The following is a 27430-nucleotide window of genomic DNA, read 5'->3' on the forward strand; positions in this document are numbered from 1 at the left end:
TAGACCTAGAAGGGACCTAAGATATCATTTAGTAAAAAACCTTTTAAATTCTATAAATAAGAAAACCAGTGTCCATGGAACTGAAATGACTTCCCAAAGACAGAATTTCCCTTTTGAGGAGGAAGTTGTGACCATAGCTTAGAGGAACAGCAGTGTGTATGGCTATATGATGGGAGGATGGTGGTTGGGTAGGGACAGAGAATGAAAAAGTAACAAATAATGGAGAGGCATTGGAGTCTATGACCCCACACTAGGTATTTAAAATCACAAATATTGAACCCATGATTTGGGGGGGCTTTCTTTTATTAACTCATTCAAGAAGACAACCTCATAACTTTAACACATAATAGACATCAATACTGTGTGAGAACCAGCTAATTCATTGCAAATAGCCTTTCATTAGACTACAAGGTTCTCTGGACTGTTCTTTAAGGATTGTTTACTTCTAAGAAGGAACAGAGCAGAGAAAGAGGTAGGGGAAGGGACCATGGGGCAGAATGTTGCCCCTACCCTCAGATATATTTGATATATCAGTTAATTTTGCTGAATTACTTTGCTTTTTGTTTTTTCTTTTTCAATCTTTGTTTTAAAATAAGACTCAGCACATAGTTGAGAATGGAGGGATGCATTTGAAAATCAAGGTGATTTTAAAACAATATATATATATACACACACACACATATATACATACATATATATATGTATATATATATATATATAAATTTCATTGGTATAGAGAATTCCCAATGAGAACTCAATTCTACTAATTAAAATTGGTGATTATTTAACTTATAGCCTTTCTTTGCATCCCCAGGGCTTAATACATTGTCTAGGACATAGAATGTACTTGATAAGTGTTTATTGACTGACTGATAGACTAAGTGTTGCATGGGGCACTTAAATATTAAGTGACATAGCCAGGATCACATAGTCAGTATGTTTTACAGGCAAAATTTCAAACTAAATCTTTCTGACTCTAGGATTATCTATCTATCCACTATGCTATATGGATTCTCCATTCAAAATTCAATTTTTTAAATTCTGAACGAAAATAAATGGGGTAGCTAGTTGGCTCAGTGCCTAGAGAGCCAGGCCTGGAGACAGGAGGTGCTAGATTCAAATCTGACGTTAGGATAATTTCTAACTGTGTGACCCTGGGCAAGTGATTTAATCCTAATTGCCTAGCCCTAACCACTCTTCTGCCTTAGGACCAGCACTTAATATTCTTTTTAAAATTTATTTAGAATATTTTCCCATAGTTACATGATTCATGATTCCCCCCAATTCCCTCCCTACATTGGATCTGACAAGCAATTCCACTGGGTTATACATGTTCAAGACCTATTTCTGTGTTATTCATATTTGCAGTAGAGTGATCTTTTAATACCCAAACCCCAATCATATCTCCATTGAAACATGTGATTAATCGTATGTTTTTCTTCTGCATTTCTGCAGTTCTTTCTCTGGATGTGAATAGTGTTCTTTCTCATAAATTCCTCTGGATTGTCCTAGGATTGTCCTAGCATTGCTGCTAGTAGAGAAATCCATTACATTCGATTGTGCCACAGTGTACCAGTCTCTGTGTACAATGTTCTCCTGGTTCTGTTCCTTTTGTTCTGCATCACTTCCTGGAGGTCTTTCCAGTTCACATGGAATTCCTTCAGTTCATTATTGCTTTCAACACAATAATATTCCATCACCAAAATATACCACAATTTGTTCAGCCATTTCCCAATCGATGGACACACCCTCATTTTCCAATTTTTTTGCCACAACAAAGAGTGTAGCTATAAATATTTTTGTGCAAGTCTTTTTCCTTATTATCTCTTTGGGGCACAAACTCAGCAGTGGTGTGGCTGGATCAAAGGGCAGGCAGTCTTTTAAAGCCCTTTAGGCATAATTCCAAATTGCCCTCCAGAATGGTTGGACCAATTCACAACTCCACCAGCAGTGTATCAATGTCCAAATTTTGTCACATGTTTTCTAACATTTATCACTTTCCTTTGCTGCCATATTGGTCAGTCTACCAGGTATAAGGTAGTACCTCAGAGTTGTTTTTATTTGCATTTCTCTAATCAGGAGGAATTTAGAACAATTTTTCATATGCTTATTGATAGTTCTGATTTCATATGAAAACTGCCTATTCATGTCCCTTGACCATTTGTTGAGTGGAGAATGGCTTGATTTTTTGTAAATTTGACTTAGTTCCTTACATATTTGGGAAATTAAACCTTTGTCAGAGAGTTTTGTTATAAATTTTTCCCCAGTTTGTTGCTTTCCTTCTAATTTAGTTGCATTTGTTTTGTTTGTACAAAACCTTTTTAATTTGTTATAATCAAAGAAATTCATTTTACATTTTGTAATGTTCTCTACCTCTTGCTTGGTCAAATTCCTTCCTTTCCCACAGACTTGAAAGGTATACTAGGTTATATTCACCTAATTTACTTATAATTTCCCTCTTTATATATGTCATTTATCCATTTTGGATTTATCTTGGTATATATAGGGTACGAGATGTTGATCTAAACCTAATTTTTTTCCATACTGTTTTCCAATTTTTCAAGAGTTTTTGTCAAATAGCAAGTTCTTGTCCCAGAAACTAGGATCTTTAGGTTTATCAAACACTAGTTTACTTGAGATCATATAATCCTAGATTATTCCACTGATACACCCTTCTGTCTCTTAGCCAGTACCATATTGTTTTGATAACCACTGCTTTTTAGTACAGTTTAAGATCTGGTACTACTAGGCCCCATCCTTCACATTTTTTTTCTTTATTTCTCTTGATATTCTTGCTATTTTTTCTTCCAGATAAACTTTGTTGTATTTTTTTCTAATTCTATAAAAATAAGTTTTTTGGTAGTTTGATAGGGTTGGCACTGAATAAGTAGATCAATTTGGGTAGAATTGTTGTTTTTATTATATTAGCTCATCCTACCCATGAGCAATTAATTCTTCCCAATTATTTAGATCTAGTCTTAAGTGTGTGAAAAGTGTTTTGTAGTTCTATTTGTACAATTCCTATGTTTGCCTTGGTAGATAGATTTCTAAATATTTTATATGGTCTAGGGTGATTCTGAATGGAGTTTCTCTTTCTAACTCCTGTTGATGAGTTTTATTGGAAATATACAGAATTGCTGATGATTTATGTGGGTTTATCTTGTACCCTGCAACTTTGCTAAAGTTGTTAATTTTTTACACTAGCCTTTGAGATGATTTTCTGGGATTCTTTAAGTAGAACATCATATCACATGCAAAGAGTCATAGTTTAGTCTCCTCATTGCCTACTTTAATCCCTTTGATTTCTTTTTCTTCTCTAATTGCTACTGCTAATGTTTCTGGTACAATGCTAAATAATAGAGATGATAATGGGCATTCTTGCTTCACTACTGATCTTATTGGAAAGGCTTCTAACTTACCTCCATTGTAGATGATGCTTGTTGAGAGTTTAAAATATATACTATTTATTATTTTGAGGAATGGCCCTTCTATTCCTATACTTTCTAATGTTTTCAATAGGAATGGGTGTTGTATTTTGTCAAAGGCTTTTTCTGCATCTATTGAGATAATCATGTGATTTCTGTTGGTTTGATTATTGATACACTCAACTATATTGATGGTTTTCCTAATATTAAAACATCCTTGCATTCCTGGTATAAATTCCACCTGGTCATAGTGGATAATCCTTGTGATAACTGTGAATTTCAAAACTATTCCACTGTAACCAGACCATTCATTAGAAGATGTGATTTAGCTATTTCATGATCAGTAACAATGGAGATACTTGGAATAACAGAACCAGGTCTTGGAAACTCTACATTCTCCACCCTACTCAGTTTAACAAGATTTTGAAGGTCTACATCAAACTCAAGATTTAATTATCTGAGGAGATGGCCTTCAACAGACATGTGCAAAAAAAAGGACAGACCTCTGGGCTATCCTAAGTCAAGCTAAGTCCTCATTGGTATAGATGAGATGCAGAAAAATGATGTAAAAACATCCATATAAGACACAACACTTCCTGGCCCTTCCTCTTTCCCTGGAGAGTTGACTCTGACTGGCAGCATACTAAGCATTCCGACATCTTGGAGTGTTGGATGGTGAGTTTTGCCCTAGAGCTGATTTCAGGTTTGGGCATCTTAGCTGAACCCCTTTGGAGGTCAGGCTGATTCCTTCCTCCTACATACTCCAAACCCTTACTCCTTTATCTCCTGATCTCCCCACCCGATACTAATCAGGCAGGGGGAGAGGGAGAGAAAAAAATATACTCCTTCTTCTTCTTAATCTTCTCCACTATCAATTAAATCACCATAAAATTTGGCAGCTGACTTGGGTATTTTATTATTTGGGATTTCCCTTGGCGACCACTTAAATTTAGATTTTTTTTTTTCAGTCTCAACCATAATTTCACCCTTTACATAACTCGCTGTAGTCTTTTTGTTAGTATTTTATTTAAGATTTTTGCATCTATGTTTATTAAGGAGATTGGTCTGTAGTTTTATTTCTCTGTTTTTTGTCTGCCTGACTTTGGAATCAATACTATATTTATGTCATAAATAGAATTTGGTAAGATGACTGCTTTGCTTATTTGATCAAATAATTTGTATATTATTGGGATTAGTTGTTCATTAAATGTTTGATAGAATTCATTTCTGAATCCATCTGGCCCTGGGGATTTTTTTCTTAGGAAGTTCCTTGATGGATTGTTCAATTTCTTTTTCTGATATGGGGTTATTTAAGTATTCTAATTCCTCTTTTGTTAATGTAAGCAACTTATATTTTTGTAAATATTCACCCATTTCACCTAGATTGTCATATTTATTTCCACATAAATGAGCAAAATAGTTCTTAATAATTGCCTTACTTTCCTCTTCATTAGAGTTGAGATCACCCTTTTTATCTTTGATACTGTTAATTTGTTTCTCTTCTTTCTTTTTTTATTAACCAGTACTTTATTTTATTTGTTGTTTGTTTTTTCAAAGAAAAAGCTCCTATTCTTGTTAATTAGTTCAATAGTTCCTTTACTTTCAATTTTATTAAGTTCTCCTTTAATTTTTAGGATTTCCAATTTAGTTTTTAATCTGAGGATTTTTAATTTGTTCTTTTTTTAATTTTTTAATTTGCAAGTCCAATTCATTGATCTTTTCCCTCTCCATTTTGTTGATAAAGGCTCTCAGAGATATAAATTTTCCCCTGAGTACTGCTTTGGCTATATCCCATAGATTTTGATATGCTCTCTCCTCATTGTCATTCTCCATAATGAAGTTCATAATTATTTCTATGATTTCTGTTTTGACCCACCAGTTTCAAAGAATTAGATAATTTAGTCTCCAATTAATTTTGAATTTGCCTTTCCATGGACCCTTGTTAAGTATAATTTTTATCACATTATGATATGAAAAAGTGGCATTTATTATTTCTGCTTTTCTACATTTGTTTGCAATATTTCTATTCCCTATTACATGGCCAATCTTTGTATATGTACCATATACTGTTGAGAAGGTATATTCCTTTTTATCCCTGTTCAGTTTTTTCCAGATATCTATTAACTAATTTTTCTAGCATCTCATTCTCTTCCCTTACTTCTTTCTTATTTGTTTTTCAGTTCAATTGTATGGGTTGGCCTGTACCACTATTTGCCCAGGCAGGATCTCAGGTTCTGGATGTTGGCTTAGGGATAGATTCTGAACCTCGGACAGAAGATGTGGGGTGTGGGAGTGTGGCTTGCTTTGTCCATCCTTGCTACAGCTTCTTGCTGGTCCTGCTCTTCGCTTACTACAGTGCCCCAGATGTTCTTTGTCTACCCTTTGGGTTTTTCTTTTCTTAAAAGTTGTTTCATTCTGTCTCCTTGTTGGTTCTTTCACTCCTGTATTCCTTTTGTGGTGATATTTTAATCTTGGTCAAAGATGATTCTTGTGGTGGCACAATGCTATTCTGGATTACTCCACCATCTTGGCTCCACCCTCAGAAGTCCTTACTAGAGATTCTAAGAAAGAAGGTAAAGTTTTTTTTTAATTAAATAGTTAATTTTAAATGCTGTTCATATGACTTAAACCAGTTTCCCACCATTTACCCATCTGGAATGTGATAAAAGATAGTCAGGTAAGGGGCTTTAGATGACAAAGATCACTGGAAGTAGTCAGAAAAATTTTGAGGCCTAGTTCTGATATTTAGTGGTGTGTGTGATCTTGAACAAATCACTTAATTTTTCTAATATCTGGTTTGCTCTTCAAAAAGTGTGAATAACTTCTTTAAATGAGTTGTTCAGTTTAATTTAAATGAGCCAACATTTATTAAGCACCTACAATATATAAATACAGTATTGTGTTAGGTTCTAGGGATACAATGACATAAGAAATATTTCAGACCTAAAAGGTCAGGAATTCCACTCAGGATAGATATTGTTACAAGTACCCAGAATGGCACATATATACTTTGATTATGGAATAATTGTTATAAAAATTACAACTAGCACTTATATAATGTCTTAAGGTTTGCAAGGTACTTTACATATAAACTCATTTGATTCTCACAATAATCCTTGGAGATGAGTTCTATGATTTTTTTAATTTTTTAGATAAGAAAATTGAGACATAGATAAATTACCTGCCCAAGATGATGCTGGGCTAAGTAAGAGTCAAGCCAGATTAGAATTCAGGCCTTCCTGATTCCAGGTCTAATACTTTATTTACTGTTCCATCTATCAGTTTGATGATTCCTTCCAAACAATTGGATGAGTTTATAGGACAAAGACCCCTCCCATGAAGGAACCCATGTACCTTAACCTTTTTCTGAGGGGAAATAAGGAATTCTTATTGATCCCTGGTAACCAGAGATACCTTTAAGAACATGAAAATGGGGATGAGAGGAGAATCAATTTTCCTTATTGTCTATAAAAATGAACAATGATGACTCAAAAACCGAGATATGACAGGGTTTATACAAATATGGATAACAGTGTCCCTACTTTTGCATAGGCCTTAAGTGTATAATATAAATATCAGATGTAAGACAGTCACATTTCCTCTTCCTCAAAAAGTACATAATAAGCAAGGGACCCATAAACAAACAAAAAATTACAAAGTGTTCAAATAGTACATAAGATCACCCATAAAAGGCAAAGATACTTTGTAAGGCAGTTAAATTTTAAAATGCCCCATTCACCTCAGACCTTCAGTGTCCAAGTAACTCAAAGTAATGTCACAGAGGTTTGACAAGGACCAGATTTCTTGTCCCTGTGTGGCATAGTTTTAGTCCTTCAATTTCAGAGAAATCCTCTGCTCTTTCTACAAGAAACTCATGGGTAAGGAAATCTTTCTCTGGAAGGCTCAAGCTTGACTTCCAAATTCAGGTGTTCTCCAGAATGTGAGAATTCTCAAGTTCAACCATAAGAACCAGAAACTCTTCTACCCATTCCCACCTCCCCTCAGACTCTCCTAGGCAAATAATTCTTCTACAAAGTTTCCATTTTATGTTCATACATTATGAGTGGAAAGGAGAGAGTTAATCTATTCTCCTCAGTACTGCACTCAGTTTTGGAAGTTCTAGAGAGGAAAAACCTCTGTAAAAAGAAACAGAGATGATAGAACCAAGATGGCAGAGAATATACATAGACCCATCTGATCACTACCAAATTACCCTCCAAAAAAACTACAATGCCTAAAACAACTTCTAGAGCAGCATAATCTACAAAAAAAATTGGGTGAAATAATTTTTTCAATCCAAAATAATTTACAAGGCCAATATAAAAGATCTAATGGACCAGGAAGGAATTAGAACACAAATCAAAACACCAAGGCAGATCTTACCATGGCAACAGGTCCTGGGGGTAGCTGAATCAGCTGCAAAGCCATTCTGAGCTCTCAGTACAAATGGTAGGGAGGGATCAGTTGACTGCTCAGAAGGTGATTACAGGAGTTCCATTGTTGGTTGTGGGTGCACGACTCTTGTCCCATTGCCCATACACAGATCCAGATCATATTCCTTCTTCAGGGTCTCAGGACAAGGAGGATCACTAGCATATATGAGCTCTTGTGGAAGCAGGGAAACCTGGTCACTGTTACAAGGTGGAAAAGAATGCTTGTGGTTATTCGAAGACCAGAGTACAAGTCTAGAGATTATTAAACACACCTGTCCTTACATCATACCACCTTGGAAGAACTAAAAGCAAATAGATTTCCAGAGATAGCTCTGAAGGCAGTTGCACAAAGAACCTGATGCTTTAACCATGTTCATTTTACTACAGTTACAGGGTGCAACTATCATAATTGTTTTTTAATTACAAGAAGAGGAATCAACTGGAAAGTGAGCACACACACACACACACACACACACACACACACACACACACAAAAGACATTCAGCAATGAAAGTTATTTTGGTGACAGGAAAGACCAAAACACAAATGCAGAAGAAGACAACAAGGACAACAACAATATATACTGTTAAATGCAAAGCTTTCAAGAAAAATAGGAATTGCTTTCAAGTCCATCAAGAATGGAGAAACTCAAAAGAGTTTTAAAAAATCAAATAATAGAAATAGAGGAAAAATTGGGAAAAGAAATAAGAGCAAGACAGGAAAATCACGAAAAATAATTCAATAGCTTGGTAAAGGAGGCACAGAAAAATAAGGAAGAAATGAATACATTAAAAATCAGAATAGGCCAATTAGTTTTTTTTTTTTTAAGGGCACAAAAATCCACTGAAGAGAAGAATTTCTTGAAAAGAAAAACAGAATTTGACAAATGGAAAGAGATATTCAAAAACATTAGTGAGGAGAAGAATTTCTTAAAAAGAATATTTGACTATATGGAAAAAAGGTACAAAAATTCACTGAGGAAAAAAGAACTCATTACAAAGTAGAATTGACCAAATGGAAATAGAAGCACACACGCTCATTCAAGAAAATCATGCTTAAAAATTAGAATTGGGCAAACAGAAGTTAATGACTCCATGAGACATCAAGAAATGATCTGTGTCAAAAGAATTAAAAGACAGAAGAAAGTATAAAATTTCTCATTGGAAAATCTTATCTGGAAAATAAATCCAGGAGAGATAGTTTCAGAATTATTTAACTACTTCAGAGCCATAATAAAAAATAATAAAGCTTAGATATCTATCAAGAAATTTTCAAGGGAAACTGCCCTGAAATTCTAGAACCAGAGGATAAAAAAGAAATGGAAAGAATCCACTGATCACCTTCTGAAAGAGAGTCCAAAAGGATCCCTTTCAGGAACATCATAGCCAAATTTCAGAACTCATAGATTAAGGAGAAAATATTGCAAATAATCAAAAAGAAAAAATTCAAATGAGGAGAGGGAGGGAGAGAATTCAAGATTCAAAATTCTTTTTAAAATGTTGGAAACTGTTTTTGCTTATAATTGAGGGTAAATTATAAAAAAAAAAGAATTAAAAAAAGAAAATAAAAAGAAAAAAGAAAGCATGTCTCTAACAAATTAATAGACTCCTAAAATTGTTCCCCTTGATTATCAGTTTTCAATATCTTATAAGTATCCCTAGTCATTGGGGATCAGTCAGAGGGATTCTTACTGTTCTTCCTGCAAAGGGCTAGGATATATGAGTTGTACTTTTCCTCTTAACCTATGATTTCATCAAATTATTCACCTCTCGATTATAAATAAATGTAAAGTAATTTCAATATAGACAATGTGGGGAACAGGGTACATGACATCTGAACTGACCCTAGCAAGAAACAAAAGGCTTTAAGAAGTCAAAATAAGGAGGGATCACAACTCAACCAAGTTATTTAAATAGTGAGTTGTTCAATGGTCACTAAATATGTTTGAGCAGGAGAGTGAGATGGTCAGACATACCTTAGGAATATTACTTCATAGTAAACAAGCAAAGGATGACTTGGAGAGAACAATTTAGAAATAGGGAGACAAATTGGGAGCCTTTTGCAAGGGAGCCAGGCAAGAGGCAATGAGGGTCTGAATTGTGGTAATAGTTGTGTAAACCCAGAGAGAGTAATAATATTAAAAGATGTTTGTGCAGATGGAAATGATAAAGCCTAGACCCTGGTTTGATATAGACATAGGAGATGAGAAAATTAGGGGTTTGCTATGTTCATTACATATTTGAACCTCACAATAATACTGTGAGATAGGTGCTTTGATTATCTGACTTTAAATAAAAGAAAACTGAGCTTCATCAAGGTTCAATCACTTTTCTAGGCTCACACAAGTAAATGCCTAAGGATTTGAACCCAGGTCTTCCTGACTCCAAATCTAGGACTGATTTTAAGGTACTGATATATCTTTTATAATGGAGATGTCCTATTAACATTTGGCAGTATAAGAATAACAACTGGCAAATGTCAGACCATTTTATATTTTTTTAAACCCTTACATTCTGTTTTAGAATCAATACTCAGTATCAATTCCAAGGCAGAAGAGAGGTAAGGGCTAGGCAACTAGGGTTAAGTGACTTGCCTAGAGTCCCATGACTATAAAGTATAGAAGACCAAAACTGAATCTAGGACCTCCATCCCCTGGCTTTAGTATCTATCCACTGAGCCATCTAGGTATTCCTTCCATTTTATAATTGTGAACTATCATTATTACTACTATTATTATAATTATTCTCTATCTGAACGTACCTTTCAAGAAGCCCTGATATATCTTCCTATAGCTTCTACTATTTCAGCAAAATTGAAAGGTTAATGAATGTGTTGAGATGAATGCCTCTGGCTTCCCAATGATTCATGTCATAGGGCATAGGCTGTTACTCCTCCACTGAAAGATTTGTGTGTGAATGAGGAATGACAAGTAAATCTGTGGGATTTGGTAAGTGTATCCATGATGAATGTTAAAGATGGGCTCAGATCACAGGGCTCCCAACACTTTCATCTTTGCACTAATTGTTTTCCATCTTTTAGTATCCTGAAAGAACTTGGTCTAGACCTATTCTTTTTAAATTATAAATCATTAGCTTTTTCTATCTTCTATCACCAACCAAAAGAAGTCCAGGGCTTAGTCTTCTTCTGCAGGTGAGGATACTGTATATTCACTGAACCCATTTTCAAACCTAATCAAGGAACTGCTAATTGCTGTCAGAATTTAGAGATGGAAAGACATGGAATCAGAGAGTGAAAGCTAAAGGGGACCTCAGAGGCTAGATAATCCAAATCCATTATTTAAGAGATTGGAAAACCAAAGCCCTTGGAAGTTGTGACTTTCCCAGTGTCATACAGTTATTAAGTATCAGAGATAAAATTTCAAACTTCTGACTATAGAGTAGTTGTTCTTTCTTCTAGAAGACTTGTGAAAGAGAACTGAGAGAAATGGAGAGAGAGAGAGATGAAGAGGGATATGGGGAAAGAGAGAGAGAGAGAGAGAGAGAGAGAGAGAGAGAGACAGAGACAGAGACAGAGACAGAGACAGAGACAGAGACAGAGAGACAGAGACAGAGAGAGAGAGAGAGGCAGAGATTATTCCAAAACTTGAAATGTTTGACACCATTAAGTGTCTGTTTATATTTTTGGAATATTTGTATTACTGGCAATTCAATAATAAAAAGTTTTTAAACCCCCCCCAAAAAAAAGTGAGAGAGAGAAAGAGAGAGAGAGAGAGAGAGAGAGAGAGAGAGAGAGAGAGAGAGAGAGAGAGAGAGAGAGAGAGAGAGAGAGAGAGAGGAACAAGTTGGAAATGAGGAGACAAATCTTTCTCATTGGCCTGCACTGTTTTCAAATCAAAAAAGGAAGGCTGAGAAATAGAAAGACCCAATTCTCATTGATTTAACACTTCCTCAAAGCAAAGTTCTCTGCAAATATTTGATCCAGGTAACCTGTATACACATTCATCTTTTATTTTCATGGGTTCTCATTTTGCAAAGTCAAAACTGAATCACCTTCAGCCCTCTAAAACTGTTTAGTTTTGAAAACTGTGCTCATGTGTCACCTGGTTCCTACCAATGGCTAACAGATAGAATAACGGATGCCTTCCACAATAGAGCCCTTTGCAAACATTGGATGATTTTCAGCTGTCTTTCTCTAACTTAGACAAATGTGTCCTGATCCATTTCTTTAAGAATTCAGGTGATAGGGCTCAAAGTGGAAAACAGGTTCATGTCTACCATGTCACCTCTTAGACACCATGCTGCTGTGGAATTAATTTGTAATTGCTTCCACTGGCCTCACCAACTAAAAACTTAATTAAAACCATTATCAGAATTACAAATGGCAGTGATCTTCCAAATTGGTTAAAGACAAGTACATGGATGCCTAAAGGGCCAACAAACTGTGTCCCCTCTGACCTAGCAATACCACTACTAGTTCTGTATCCCAAGGAGATCAAAGGAAAGAGAAAAGGATCTACTTATACAAAAATATTTTTGGCATCGATTTTGTGGTGGCAAAGAATTGGAAACTGAAAGACTGTCCATCATTTGGGGAATAGCTGAACAAATTGTAGTATATGATTGTAATGAAATACTATTGTGCCATAAGAAATGACAAACAGGGTGGACAAAAAAAACTGGAAAGACTTAACACGAAGTAATGCAAAGTAAAATTAGCAGAACCAGGAAAATGAATAAAATAACAGCAATAATATATGATGATCAACTGTGAATGACAACTATTATCAAGCAATGCAAGAGTCCAGGACAACTTTAAGGGGCTCATGATGAAAACAACTATCCACTGCTACAGGAAGAACTAGCAGACTCTGAATGCATCATTGAAGCATACCATTCTTTAATTTATTTCTTCCATAAACTATAGCACTGGCCTAGCCATTCAACTATGTCAGCCATGTGGAGAATGCAATGAGGTTTGCTTGGGAGAAATTATTTCATAGGTTGAACATAGCCTTGCCTTTGTCCCAGCAATGGTACAGCTCAATATCAGTCTTAGTCATTCTTTCTTCTCATGAGGGCTTATCCAATTCAGAGTGGAGTGAACAGGATATAGTGGGGATAAAAAAGAGCCCAGGGTTTTAGCTACCCTGGGAGCTCTGAGGAGCACTGATAAAAATTAGACAGCAGAGCAGGATACATTCATTCTCAATCTTCTTGGTCTAAGGATGCTCTGACATTCTTAAAAATTATTGAGGACACCCCCTCCAAAAGAACTTTTATTGATGTGGATTAAACTTATCAATATGTGGGTTATTCCTATCAATAATAATCATAGTAGAAATTAAAATGTCTTAGTATTATTATACACTAGTTTTTACCCTGTGGACAACCTGAAGGGATCTCAAGGGCCTTCAGGAAATCCTTGATCACCATTTGAGAACCTCTGAGATAGTGGATACAGTCCTAAACTTGAAGTCAAATAGCCCGAAGTGCAAATCCTGCCAGAACACTTAATAAAATGTATTGTTGCTGAGTGCCCTAATGCAAATATCAACAACAAGGAAATGGGTTCAGAGCAAGGACACATGTGATACCCAGATGAATCACGCGTCGGCTAGGGAAGGGGTGGTGGGGCTTGGTGGGGAGGAAAAGAAAATGATCTGTTTCCAATGAACAAAGTATGAAAATGACCAAATGAAATAATGTTTTAAAAACTAAAAAAAAATGTATTGTTGCTATTTGGTCATTTTAGCCCTGTCCAGTTCTTTGTGCCCTATTGACCATACGATACCAGGCCCCTTTGTCCTCCACTATCTGCCAAAGTCTATCCAAGCTCAGGCTCATTGCTTGCATGACTCTATCTATCTATCATCCTCTGCCATCCCCTTCTCTTTTTGCCTTCATTATTTCCCAAATCAAGATCTTTTCCAATGAGTCCTGTCTTCTCATTATATAGCCAAAGCATTTAAGCTCCAGCTTCAGTCTTTGTCCTTCCAAAGAATAGTCTTAATTACTTTCTTTAATTATTGACTGATTTGATCCCCTTGTTGTTCAAGGGACTCTCAAAAATATTCTCTCACACCACAACTCAATACTCATCTGTGGGTGTATATGGGTGTGATTATATACATGCAATCACACTTAAATATATTTTTCTGGAGAGCTGAATGTGTTAAAAACTTACCAAAATACTACCCCAAAGAGATAATGGACAAAAAGACTTGTACAAAAATATTCATAGCTGCGCTCTTTGTGGTGGCCAAAAACTGGAAAACAAGGGGATGCCCATCAATTGGGGAATGGTTAAACAAACTGTGGTATATGTTGGTGATGGAATACTATTGTGCTAAAAGGAATAATAAAGTGGAGAAGTTCCATGGAGACTGGAACAACCTCCAGGAAGTGATGCAGAGCGAGAGGAGCAGAACCAGGAGAACATTGTACACAGAGACTAATACACTGTGGTATAATCGAACGTAATGGACTTCTCCATAAATGGTGGTGTAATGTCCCTGAACAACTTGCAGGGATCCAGGAGAAAAAAACACCATTCATAAGCAAAGGATAAACTATGGGAGTGGAAACACCGAGGAAAAGCAACTGCCTGAATACAGAGGTTGAGGGGACATGACAGAGGAGAGACTCTAAATGAACACTCTAATGCAAATACTATCAACAAAGCAATGGGTTCAAATCAAGAAAACATCTAATGCCCAGTGGACTTACGCGTCGGCTATGGGGGGTGGGGAGGAGGAAAAGAAAATGATCTATGTCTTTAACGAATAATGCTTGGAAATGATCAAATAAAATATATTAAAAAAAAAACTTACCAAAATACTATTGCATAAAAATGTCCTACATCCTTACTACTATTCCTATGCTCCAGTTATCTGTATTTATTCTGTATATACTTATAATTGTACATATTGCCTCCTCCAGTAGGAAGTAATTTCTTCAAATGCATTGAATTTAATTTTTGCCTTTAAATTCCTAGCATCTAGCACAGTGCCAGGTACATAATAGACACTTAATAAATGTTTTATTGATTAGTTTCCTAAGTTTGAGGTAGTAGATGGAATTCTGGACTTGAAAAACAGAAGAGCATGGAATTATGCATGCTAGCTGTGTGACACTGGCCAAGTCACCTAACATCTCACCTCAGTTTCCTCTTGTGTAAAACAGGGATAACTGCATCCATCTATTTCATAGAATTATTGCCAAGAAAAAGTGTGATTTTATAATGGAAAGCCCTTTTTAAACCTTAAAATATTATTCATCATTTTTATTCTATCTCTCCAAACAGATGCAAGATTCTTTTAGGGCAAGAATCATGACCCTTACATTACTCAAATCTGCAACAGTTGAGCTTAAATAATCAATGTAAAAGTGAGGGTCACGCAAGCCAGAATGATTTGGCTGCATTATTATCTCAGTTTGGGGGCAGTTAGATGTCACAATAGGCGGAACACTGAGCTTAGAGTCAGGAAGACCTGAGTTCAAAATCGACCCCCAAAATTCACTTGCTGTATGATCCTCGGCAAGTTACTTAACTGTATTCACATCAGTTTCCTCATCTGTAAAATGAGCTGTAGAAGGAAATAGCAAACCACTAAGATATCATTTCCAAGAAAACCCAAAATGGGGTCATGAAAAGTCAGATAGAACTAAAATGACTAAACGAGAGCAGCAAATTATCTCTTTTTTATAGTTGAAGAAACTGATACTGACAAAGATTATATGAGTTTTCTGGGGTCACACAGTAAGATCCTGAGATGACATTTGAACCTAAGCCTTCCTAACTCCAAGTCCAACACACTTCCCATTATACCAGAAGATATGTTGTATTAGAAAGAACACTCAACTGAAAGTCCAAAGACCTAGATTTGACGTCTGGCTCAGCCATCATCAAATATGGGACTTTGTCTAATTGTTTCATCTCTCTCACCATCACTTACTCATCTACCAAACAATATTGGACTAGATGGTCACTAAGGTTATACTATCATACCTGTTTGCCTCTTCCAGCTCTAACAATCAATCAAATATAAGTTATCTTGTCAGTATAATAACTGTCCACTTCATGCATGAACATTGAATACAGCATTCACTAAAAGTTAATAATAATATTAATAGCATGCTTATAATGTGCCAGTCACTATGCTAATCTCATTATACAATCATGATTTCATTTGATCCTTACAAAAGTCCTTGGAAAGAGTTGCTATTAAAATCCTTATCTGACATTAGGGAACTGGGGCAAAGAGAGTTAAGTGCTCAGTGTCACACAGTCAATAAATGTCTGAGGTCAAATTTGAACTCAGGACTTCCTGATTCCAGGTCTGGTGCTCAATCTCCTAGGCCACCCAGCTACCTATACAAATACTATTCATTATCATCGAATCTGCAAAGATATAATGAGGTAATAGAAGATGTCATCCCTTCCCGAAAGACTCTTATTAGCTAAAGGATGAGGCAAGATGAGTTCATCTAAAAGTTAAGGACAACTACTAAGATAACTTAAAGAAAGGAAGACATCTAAGAGGTCTATCCATGGGGTGCTTGAATCTCTCTTGCAAAATAGAACAGAAGATTTGAGAGCTCAGGAAGATATATTCTGATGTTCCCTTTTTTTCCATTCTGGAATAGTGGATTTGTCAAAACTTAGTCTGTCTTTACTTCTACTCAAAGCCTCATCCTTTATAAAAGGCAGATTTCCTAGTAATACTTTTCTCAACTCGGTACCAACACACAGTGACAGATAAGTTCCTAGTCATGTGTTACTCTGAGAAGCTTAACAGATAGCATATTCTCCATTATTGTTTGACTTAAGGATTTAGAGCTTGGAAAACTCACCTCTTCCCTCCACTGTCTCAGTACCCACAAGCTTTGACCAAGGGGCTTTCACAGGTCCCCTAGGCAAAGAATTTCTTAGAATTCATTGAACCTTGCCTTGACTACAACATCCAAAAAGAATCCAGCCTGCACTTGGTCCTGCGCTTGAGGGGAGGTGTCTAATTCCCTCAAGATTCTTTCAAGCTTTTGAGTAATTTCACTGCACTTTTCTTTCAATAAAGTTGTTGCATTCCCCCCCAAAAAAGGACTGTGACTGTGGTAACAGCTCACGTGGACCTCGGCAGTGATGTACTTAGGGTATTTTTAATAGAAATGACACAAAAATATGAAACATGGGGAGAAAAAGACAAGGGATTAAACAGGTTGAGGATATTTAGTCTCAAGAGGAGAAAGTCAAGGAATAACTTACTGGGTCCTTGATAGAAGAGCCTCCAATAGAGGTAAATGAATTTCCTATTTGCCAGACTGCCTGAAGAGGAAATATTTCCCCCCAATTTCTCCAACTTGGAGAATCCTTGAAATAAAGAGATGCCATTAGCCCAGTGATTAGTCTTAAACTCAAAATCCAACTGACATTGAGTTTAGGGATAGCATCTAACCCCTCTCAGTTCTAGTTACTCTATCTGTAAAAAGGGGACAATAATAACTATAATAATTATCATTGATAATTTTTAGGATGAAATAAATGAATTCAATTATTTAGAGCTTGCCATTTGGCAAACACTGTGCTGTATGCTAAAAATGCAGATGAAAAGATAAAAACAATCCCTTCCCCTAAAGCTTACATTCTAAAGGGGGAGGTAACAGATATGGGGATGATCTTTTGATATGGAAAGACATACCCTTTCTCAGATAAGAAAATGGCAAACTATTCCAATATCCTTGCAAAAAAAAAAAAAACCCAAACAAACCATGGCTAATTATAGTCTATGAGGTCACAAAGAGTAGAACAATATTGGATGTTTAAACAATGCCCTTTCTAGAAGAAATGGAAGTATTGATCTCATTTATGGTTATAGAACTGAAAAGGGAAGCAATGAGAAGGGTGGCAACAAGTCAGATGGAAAGGAAATGACTAAAAAGAAAAGTAAAATAAGACAGAAAACAGCCTGGACTGTGAAGTATTGAGATTATCTGTGTTGTTGTGAAGAGGAGGCTGTGGTAAGATACTTTGATGTTCCCAAACATATCTTTCAGTTCTCCCCTCAGAAGTAAAATCAGGAGTGACTTCCCTCCATCAGACCAGTATGTACTTTACTTGGAGACTATAAATTCATAAAAATCTATTTATTTATAATTAAAAGATATAAATAGGATTAATAATAAGGAAAGTCTTAACACTAATAGGAAACTATATCCACCCACCTTCTATGTTTGTCTCACGACAAAGCCTTCAGTTCTTCCAGCTACACTAAAACTGCCTAGCACTTACTAAAAACTCCAAAACTCTATCTAACTATAATCTAACTTAATCCTTATTCAATTAACTTAATTTGATAAAGATATCTCCAAGTACATAAAGATTCAGTCAAGCCAAGATGCATCTGCTAACTGACAATAAGGTAACCCTGGTATGGCCCAGAGTCCAGGCAAACAGCTTTCAGTCTTTCTTTCTTCAAACTGTTCTCCAGCAAAACAGATCTACCAGCTACTTCTTAGAGATGACTTCTCTCAGTCAGGAAAGTAGAAAACCTCTTAAGACGGTTTTTAGCGTTCTCTCTTCCCTCTCACCAGCACAGAGCAAGGTCTTAGTTTGTCAGTCAGTGAGAGGACCTCACCAATTGTCAGAAGATTTTCCTGTGTTCCTCCTTCTAAGTTTTGGTCTCCCACCCAACACTCTGCCTTACCTGCCCCCTCAGAGATTTTTTTTCATCAAATATCTTATTTTAATCAATATCCTAAATTCCTCACTACACCTGCTATAATGATCCAGATGAAATCAGGACATGAAAGCTAGAGATGAAAAGACTAAATCCTCAAGGATGTGGTCAATGGTCCAAGGTAGAAGAGAGCTGGTAAGGAGAAAGCTAGGAAGCCAAGAGATGACTTATGTATCTCAAATAAGATAATGTATGTAAAACACTTTGCAAATCTTAAAGCACTATATACATGGTGATCAACAGCAATAGTAAAGATGACAACAACAATATAAAATAGCAAGTGGATCATTCTGGATCCTTGGATTAAACTTGTTCTAATTAGGCTGGGTGGGGAATGAAGGAAGGTCAGCCTGAGACCCTTCATGAAATGGGGCCTCCAAAAGTAGTTCAATGGTGGAAAAAAGTTCTTGTGGAGAGGTAGTCCATGGTAAGCAGATGACAGTGATGATAGGATGTTTAAGGGTGACAAGTTCCAAGGTGCTAAGAGAAGTACTAGGATAAAAAAAGCAATAGGGACATGATTTTTTTTAATTCACAGATCAGGACAGGGCAGGAGGGAAATGAATATTCCTTTGTGAGATTTGTGAGATTCTGTGATTCTTTGATGACTTCTATCCTTTTTAATTTGAGATTATATATAAATATATATGTATATATATACATACATATATATACACTCACATATATATACAATAACACCTTCCTCACAGGATTGTTGGGAGGATCAAATGAGATATTAATAAAGCACTCTGCACAGTGCCTAGAACATAGTTAAGTTCTTAAAAATGTTTATTTTCTTCATTGTGTCTACTCACTAAATACTTCAAAATGAATCAAGAAATCTTGTTCATATTTTATGGGACAGTATAGAAATATTATTGGCTTTGGAGTCAGATGGCCTGGGTTCCTACTATGCCTCTGACACTTAATTACCAATGTGACCTTGGACAGTTCTTTTAGCTACTCAGACCTAAGTTTCTCCACATGTAAAATGATAGGACTGTGTAAACTATTCTTGGCTATCCCTTCCAACATTAGTCTATTAGCCTAAGAAAATATTTCTTCTAAGGCAAGGAGATGGACTATGCACCCAAGAGGACTCATGAAGTAGAAAATACTGTTTAGGGTCTCCTCAGAGCTTACATTCTAATCCTGCATAAGATCCCAGAGCTCTTGAGGTGTTTGTGTTCCCTTCACCATCTTATTCAGGTTGATCAAGAAAGGGCATCCATAGCTCAACTCCTGTGTCATGGTACATCTATGCTCATGGGGTCAGAGAGGTAGTACAGGGGATGGAACATCAGGCCTAGAAGCAAAAAGACAAGAATTCAAACTCAGCCTCAGACACTTACTGTGTGACCCTCAGCAAGTCACTTAAGCCTATTTGCCTCAGTTTCTTCATCCACAAAATGAATTGGAAAAGGAAATTGTAAATACTCCAGTATCTTTACCACAAAAACATCAAAATGCAAAATGAGCCAAAGAAGGAAATGACAATTACCAAAAAAAAAAATCCCAAATGGGCTAAAAAAGTCAGATACAACTGAAATGACTGAACAACATCAAAAGTGCTTAGAACAGGGGCTGGCACAAAAATAAGTCCTATATACATGTTAGCTATTTCCATTATTATCAATGATAACAGCACTGAAAAAGGAAAGGGCACTAAAATAAGAAGAGATGAAAACATTAGAAGTTGCTGAGCTATAATATAATACAATCATGTTATAAGATGAATTTTCGCATTTTTTAATACAACACAGAAGTTGAGTCGATGAAAAGAGAAGGAACATTTTCTTGGGCAGACAGCCTAGATTCTTGGTTAAGCAACACCTTGAATACATATCTACCATTCTCCACCCTTCTATGCCTTCACAGGAATACTCATGCCAGATCATCCCCATTTCTAAGTGATATAGTGACAATTTCTAGTCAACTGGTATGACTATGCCCAAACTTTCTTATCTAACCATGATGTTTCAATTATGGGCTTCCCTGTACCCATCCTGCAGGGTCAGTGTCAATGGCAGGGTACATCCCAGCTTCTTGTTTGAAAGCAAGCTGTCTCTTTTTGCCCACAAAATATTCCTTTCCCTCACCTTTATGAATGAAACCTCCCACTTTCCTGACAGAGATGATAATGGCAACCTGCATTTATCTAAATAGACACCTTCCCTCCTGAAATGTCAAAATGCTTTCATGTTTATTACCTAATTTTGTTTTTACACCTCTCTGCAGTAGCATTTCCTTTTTTCTAAGTAGGGAAAACACTAGAGGCCCAGAAAGACATGAGATGATTTGTCTATGGTCATCATATTAGTGAGAGTCAACAATCATCATTATCATTATTGTTATTATTATTTCAACAACTTACCCTTACAAATTGCTTTGCTCACAACAACCTCATGAGGTGAGTGCAAATATTGTCCTTAGTTTTATAAATGAGGAAACTAAGACTCAGAGAGATCAAATTATTTACCTATTTTCACACAGCTGGTAATAATAACAAATTCTCATATAATGTTTTAAAGTTCACTGGACACTTTGCATGCATTATCTTCTTTGAGCCCCAGAACAACCCTGTGAGATAAGTACAGCTAGTAATATCATATCCATCTTTAAATTGGAAACTGAGATTTATAGTAATAGTGGCTATAGCATGCTAACAAGTGTCAGAGGTAAGATTTGAGCTCAAGTCTTCATGACTCCAAGTTCTGAACTGACTACACTCAACCATGCTTCACCTTGTCAAGTCAACATTCAAGTGTCTACTATGTGCTAGAGAATATACCAAAAACTAGGGATACAAAGAAAAGCAAAATTAGTCCCTGCCTCAAGAAGCTTACAATCTAATGAGGAAGACAGCATGAAAACAACTATGTACTAACAAGATATATACAGGATAAATCAGCAAAAGAAAAGCACTAGCATTAGGGGGATCAATAAAGGTCTCAGGGTGTATTTTAATATTGGTTTCTGGATTTCATCTACTCATTTCATTAGCCTGAGACCCTAGCAAAAGATGACTCCCACTTGTGGAAAGAGAATGGGGAAAAAAGATTTAAAGATGTTTAAGCAATATAAAAATAAAAGGGATTTCTAGGAAGCTTAAATACCTAAATCTTTCAGCTCCTCAACGGGGTTAAGATTGTCTCTCTTAGATATCCATAGGTGTCATTCCTTGGGATGAGAAGAAGAAAATGCATGGCCACCAAGATGGCCACCATCTTTCACCATGAAAGAACTCCCGCTGACATGAGCAGAAGGCTGTGAACACCCATATTCCTTTCTTCTTATATCAAAACCCTAATATAGTTCCCTAAATGAAGTTGCAGAAGTTATCCACCACCTTTGGTTTATAGTTAGAAGAGTCCCTGGATTCATTAAAGCTGGAAGAGATTTGTTCCTGAGGCCTCATGTAGAAACTTGGAATACGATTTGCCACAAAATGCTATTAAATGTGTAAGAATGAAAATTATGAGACTGGCTATAAATTAATAATTTTACTAATCAAAAGTAATAGGGGGAAAAGATAGAAAAATAGGAGAGAGATATAAAAGACACTTTCCTTATTATTCCATTTAGGTTGCTATTCTGCAGGCACCATTAGGGCCCCCAAACCATGCTGGCAAGGAAGACCAGTCAGCAACAAACAAGGAAGAGAAGAGAGCAAAATCCCCTCCTGCCTCAGTTTATCTCCACCCACTAACTCTAACACGTCATGTCTTGGGAGCCAAATATGGCTTTCTATTTTGCCTGCACTGCCCAGGTGAGGCAGTCCCAGGGGCAGTGCAGGGGATATCACAAAGGGGGTGATCCCTTGATTCTATTGCTGCCTTTTTCCGGCTGCCATTCTGTCCCTGCTTCTGAGCCAAATTCACTCAGGCTCACGCCAGTAATCGTACTTGAAAGGAGGAAAGGTAAATTTCCTTCTTACACATGCAATGATTATGTTATACAATACAATGAGTAGAACAATATGTTTAAAATATTATCAAATAGAAGATGTTCAGATTGGAAAGGCTAACACAAAAATCATTAAGGAAAAGAAGGGATCTGAAATTCAAGATATCAGAGGCAAGGAGGAGAAAATATGTTACTTGATTGGTTCAAAAATACCTCTGATTCTTGAGTTGTGAATTTGTCAGAGTACTTCCTCTGCTAGTGCAGATCACAGATTGAAATCCATTCATAATTTTGTAGATGATTTCATGAGTTGCTGTGATAAATATATATATATATGTTTATATATATATTTATATATATAAACATATATATATATTTATCACAGCAACTCATATATATCATCACAGGGTGCCCAAACATTTGGTGATGAGCCTCTCCACACTTGGACTAGTTCAGAGACCTCAGACTTCTCTTGACTAGTTATCAAACCCTTTACAACTTAGTAGAATTTTTGTTTGTCCTTCCTTTTCAAATGGCATCACTGGGAGATGCCTTGACTTGTCCATAAATCAGATTTAAAAAAGGCTGAGTTGCATGAAGTTATCTGCCTGGTTTATCCAGAGTTGTCAAAGTCTAGTGGCAAGGCTAAAGTCAGGATGACCAGTGATGGTCCGGGATGTAGTAGATGAACTTGGAATCTTCCATGTCTGACCAAACTCTAAGTAATTCAAAGCTCCTGCCTCAGTCACCCTCATGGCCATTTGAACAAATTGTTCTGATCTGCCCATTACACTTGGAGTAGAAGAAATTATGCAGACCTTTAGGCATTCAATTTCATATGATGAAATATCAAAATAAGGCTTTAATATGGGAGTTTTTGTGAAAATAGCTATGTCTTTATATTTCCCATGTGACATTCCATTGTCCATTTCCATGTTTTTGCCTAGATTCTTGCCTGAAATGCCCTCTTCATGTTGTTACTTCTTAGAATCTCTGATTTCCTTCTAAACTCAACTCAAATTCAACCTCCTACACAAAGTCTTTTTGAATCCCCTGAGCTATTAATCCTTACCCCCTAACTAGTTTGCTCTTATTTTGTCAATATGTATATTTATGTTTATATGTACATATTACATTCAGATAGGTTATAAACTCCTTAAAATTGAGGACTTTCATTTTTGTCACTGTATTCCCAGCACCCAGCACAATGACTAATATATAGTAGACTCTAATACATAGTAGTTGAATGATGGATTGATTAATAAAAGAGTTCTAGCCTGCCATCCCTCATAAATTACATCCTAGGATACTAAAAGAGCTTTTAGAGGTAGCCATTGAACTGAAGTTAGTCTGTGATCTTTGTGGAATGAAATGAAATTCAATTCAATAAATATTGTTAAAGCCAAAGCACTGGAAAGAATCATGAAGAATTAAAAAAGGATGGCAGAAAGGTGATTCATATAAAAAAGGCAATCAAGGACCATTCAACATGGTTTTTCAGGAAACCACAAACTTAATATTCTAGCAATGTGATACAGAAGAATAAATTATTTGTTAATCATTATAATAATTATTAAAATTGGATCAAACTTAGGCTGAATGAATAGAAATATAGTGTTCAGAATTAACAAGGTGATAAGTGATCCAATTACTCCAGGATAATAGAATTTGGTGTTCATTTTCGGAAGGACATTGACAAAATGGGATGCGAACATAAGAGAGTTATGAGGAGATGTGAAACTATGTCATACAAATCTTAATTCTGCTACTCTCTATGTGGTCTCTGACCAATTGCTTCACCTCTCTCAGCCTCTATGAAATGAAGGGCTAGATGGCCTAGATGTCTGCCAAAGTTCCTTCTAGGTATAAATCTATAATCTGATTATCCTAAGGAGCAATGAAAGGAACTGGAGTTATTTGGCCTGAAAAAGAAAAACCATAAGAAAAGCATGTTAAATACCCCAAATATTTGAAAGTCAGAAAGGAATTGTATTTGTTGTGATTGGCCCCAGGTGGCAGAACTGGCCACAATGAATTTAAGCTAATTGGGGTAGGGGGGAGAATTCAGCTTACTATAAGGAAAATAATTATTAAATTAGTATGGTCCACAAGCTAATGAGCTCCCCAAGGAGGTAGTGGGTATACCATCATGAGAAGGATTCAGGAGGAAGCTGAATGATGATAAATTTATTTGTTCAAGGAGATTGTTGAGGGGAGTTGTACTTTATGCATAAGATGGACCACATGACTTTTTAAAGTTCCTTCCAACTCTGAAATTCTATGAACTCTATCACTTAAATAGGTTTTGCTTTGTTTTGTTTTTTTCCAGTTTACTAAAAATCCTAGCCACCATGAATTTTATTGCTTCTATTGGAAAAGTCAGAGTGAGTTCCCAACAACTATCTTATAGGGAAACACAATACAGGCTGTTTGTAGCTGAGGACTGCCTTTATTTAATTCTCCATCTTTTCTTAGGCCTTCTTTGCTCCTGGCCAGCAGGCTGGCAGCAAAAGTAAAAAGAGACAGAAGCCAGCAAACTCCAAAAATGTTGGGAGAGTCAGCCTTTGAATAACTGTGAATTGGATGGGCATCAGCATTTCGCAAGAAGAATGGAATGTCTGGCATCTGTTTAGGTAGCATTTCAAAAGTGCTTTAAGGTTTGAAAAACATATATGACATGTTATTTCATTTGATTCTGCTAGCAACCTTGTGAGGGAGGTGCTACCATTCTTCCCAATTATAGATGAGGAAACTGAGACAAGCAGGTTAATTGGCTGACCCAGGGTCCAAAGGATATTATTTAAGGGGGAATTTGAACTTGGATCTTCCTAAGTTTAGCATAGTAATCACTGTACTACTCTTCTGCCCATAACAGAATTCCTTAAGGGCTTACATGAAATCTTCATTTGCTTTTTTTACATTGATATTGCACTTAGTATCATACCCCAAACTCTAAGTCATTCCAAATATATTTCTTGTTTGTATAGCTAGTGATGGAAGGGAAACTGATGGCAGTGTTCTTTATTCTTTGAAGTCCTTCCAAAAGTGGAACCAGTCTGCATGCATTGGAAAAGCCTATCACTGGCACTAAGGAATTTTGGAAAGGGAAGGGAGTAAAAATGAATGTGACAAAGATCCATGAGCTAACTGCTTCAGGATCATTATAATCAATATCAATTGCCCCAAGCCAAGAGTGTCCTTTCCCAAGCCAAACTTCTGCTGTGTTTGTGCTCAGTCACTCTGCTCCAAGATATAAAGCAATAATGCCCACGTTTTCACCCAGTGGTGTTCAACTTTTACCTTTGGATAACAACAACTAAATAATAATTAGTCTCACCCAAAATATTTTTATTGTTACTAAAAAAGGAAGAAAGAGAGGGAGGGAGGGAGGGAGGGAGGGAGGGAGGGACGGAGAGAGGGAGGAAGGAAAAAAAAGGAAGGAAGGGTAGGGGGTAGAGAGAGGAAGGAAGGAAGGAAGGAAGGAAGGAAGGAAGGAAGGAAGGAAGGAAGGAAGGAAGGAAGGAAGGAAGGAATAAAGAAAGAAGAGAGAAAGAAAAAAGAGAAAAAGAGAAAGAAAGAAGAGAGAGAGAAAGAGAGAAGGAAAAGAGAGAAAGGAAGAAAGGAAGAGAGGGAGGAATGAAGAATAGAAAAAAGGAAGGAAGAAACATTAGACAATTTTGAAATAATTTATTATCTTCACAGGAATAATAATAAATTGCCTTTGGCGAAAAAGATATAAAACGATGTGTTATTTTATGGCTCATAATGGTTAACAGCACAATATTGAGTAAAATGAGAAATTGAAGTAAATGTCATCATGAAATACATGGTCATATCACTGAACTAGAACTTATACTCATTGGCATGTACTTGGTGGCAAAAGGTATTGTTAAGTTGGTAGAGAAGGAAAGGAGGGGAGAAAAACAGGGTGAGACATTCTGTAATAAGATCAAGAGAATAGTGAATGTCTAATCCTGTTGATACTTGCATTCTTCTTTATTTCTTGCTTGGTTGTGGCCTCAAGGTCAAAATATCCAAGGAACCAATCCATTGAAATGTCAGTTTGGCTTAGTTGGGAATTAAAAAATAGTGGACTTGAAATCAGAAGATCTGAATTTGAATCCAGGTTCTATCACAAATTGACTATATTACCTTTATCAACACATTCAATATCTCCAGGCTTTGGTATTCTTATCAGGAAAATGAAGGGTTTAATCTAGATGTTTTTCCAGAGTTCCATCTAGCTTTGACATTTTCTGATTCCATCCAATATTACTGGCTGGTTTTATCTGTATGTACAGGTTGAAGGTTAGCAGGCTACAGTTTCAAGTTCCCAACTCAAAAAATTTCAAGATGAAATAAAAATCATCTTGGCATTTAACACTTCACAATTGTAAACAAGGATTTTCCAAGAACAAGGGAGACATGCAAAGACTGACAAAAATGAGTCTGGAGAGGCAATGGAACATTCAGGAAGCCAGCAGGGGAAGGGAGAATTGAGAATTTCATGGAAGATTTAAAAGCAGAAACTGTTGGCCAGAGCTGATTCTGGTCACTCTCTTTTACCTAAGACTCTGGGAAGAGCGGGGGAGGGGGGTGTTCTCTTCTAATACCCTTTTTGCCTGACTGTGCTGAAGAAGAGTGTTTCTGCCCTGTACTGAAGATCACCCTAGATCACCATTTCCCCGAGGGGAAATATATTTTCTTTGTAAAGACAGTTTGATCCCACCATCTAAAAGTAGCCATTAGGGAATTATTGGCAGGGTCTCCTTGGTCCCTTTGCCCTCTACCCCCTCTCTCCCTATCTTTTCTTTCCAGAAATAAATTAGATATTTTAGTTTACAGAAGACTGTCTCTAAGTTGTGTAATAGGAGGGAGGATTTCAAAGTCAAAGAAGAAAGTTGGGAGGGGTTGATTCACCTTCTGATCAGGTCAGGACTCCATTAAAGTTGTCCAGCCTAGTGGAAGAAGAA

General features: G+C 36.4%; 1 long non-coding RNA gene across 1 annotated transcript; it reads right to left on the reverse strand.

Annotated features, from left to right (window-relative positions):
• Positions 1-782: 782 nt before the first annotated feature.
• Positions 783-27430, reverse strand: LOC103099276 (uncharacterized). The gene is made up of 3 exons (XR_461717.2): positions 27378-27430; positions 7809-8056; positions 783-5986 (listed from the first exon to the last, which is right to left on the reverse strand). It is a non-coding gene; the product is annotated as an uncharacterized LOC103099276 (long non-coding RNA).

Source organism: Monodelphis domestica, chromosome 2, assembly GCF_027887165.1.
Source record: "Monodelphis domestica isolate mMonDom1 chromosome 2, mMonDom1.pri, whole genome shotgun sequence".
NCBI classification, from domain to species: Eukaryota; Metazoa; Chordata; class Mammalia; order Didelphimorphia; family Didelphidae; genus Monodelphis; species Monodelphis domestica.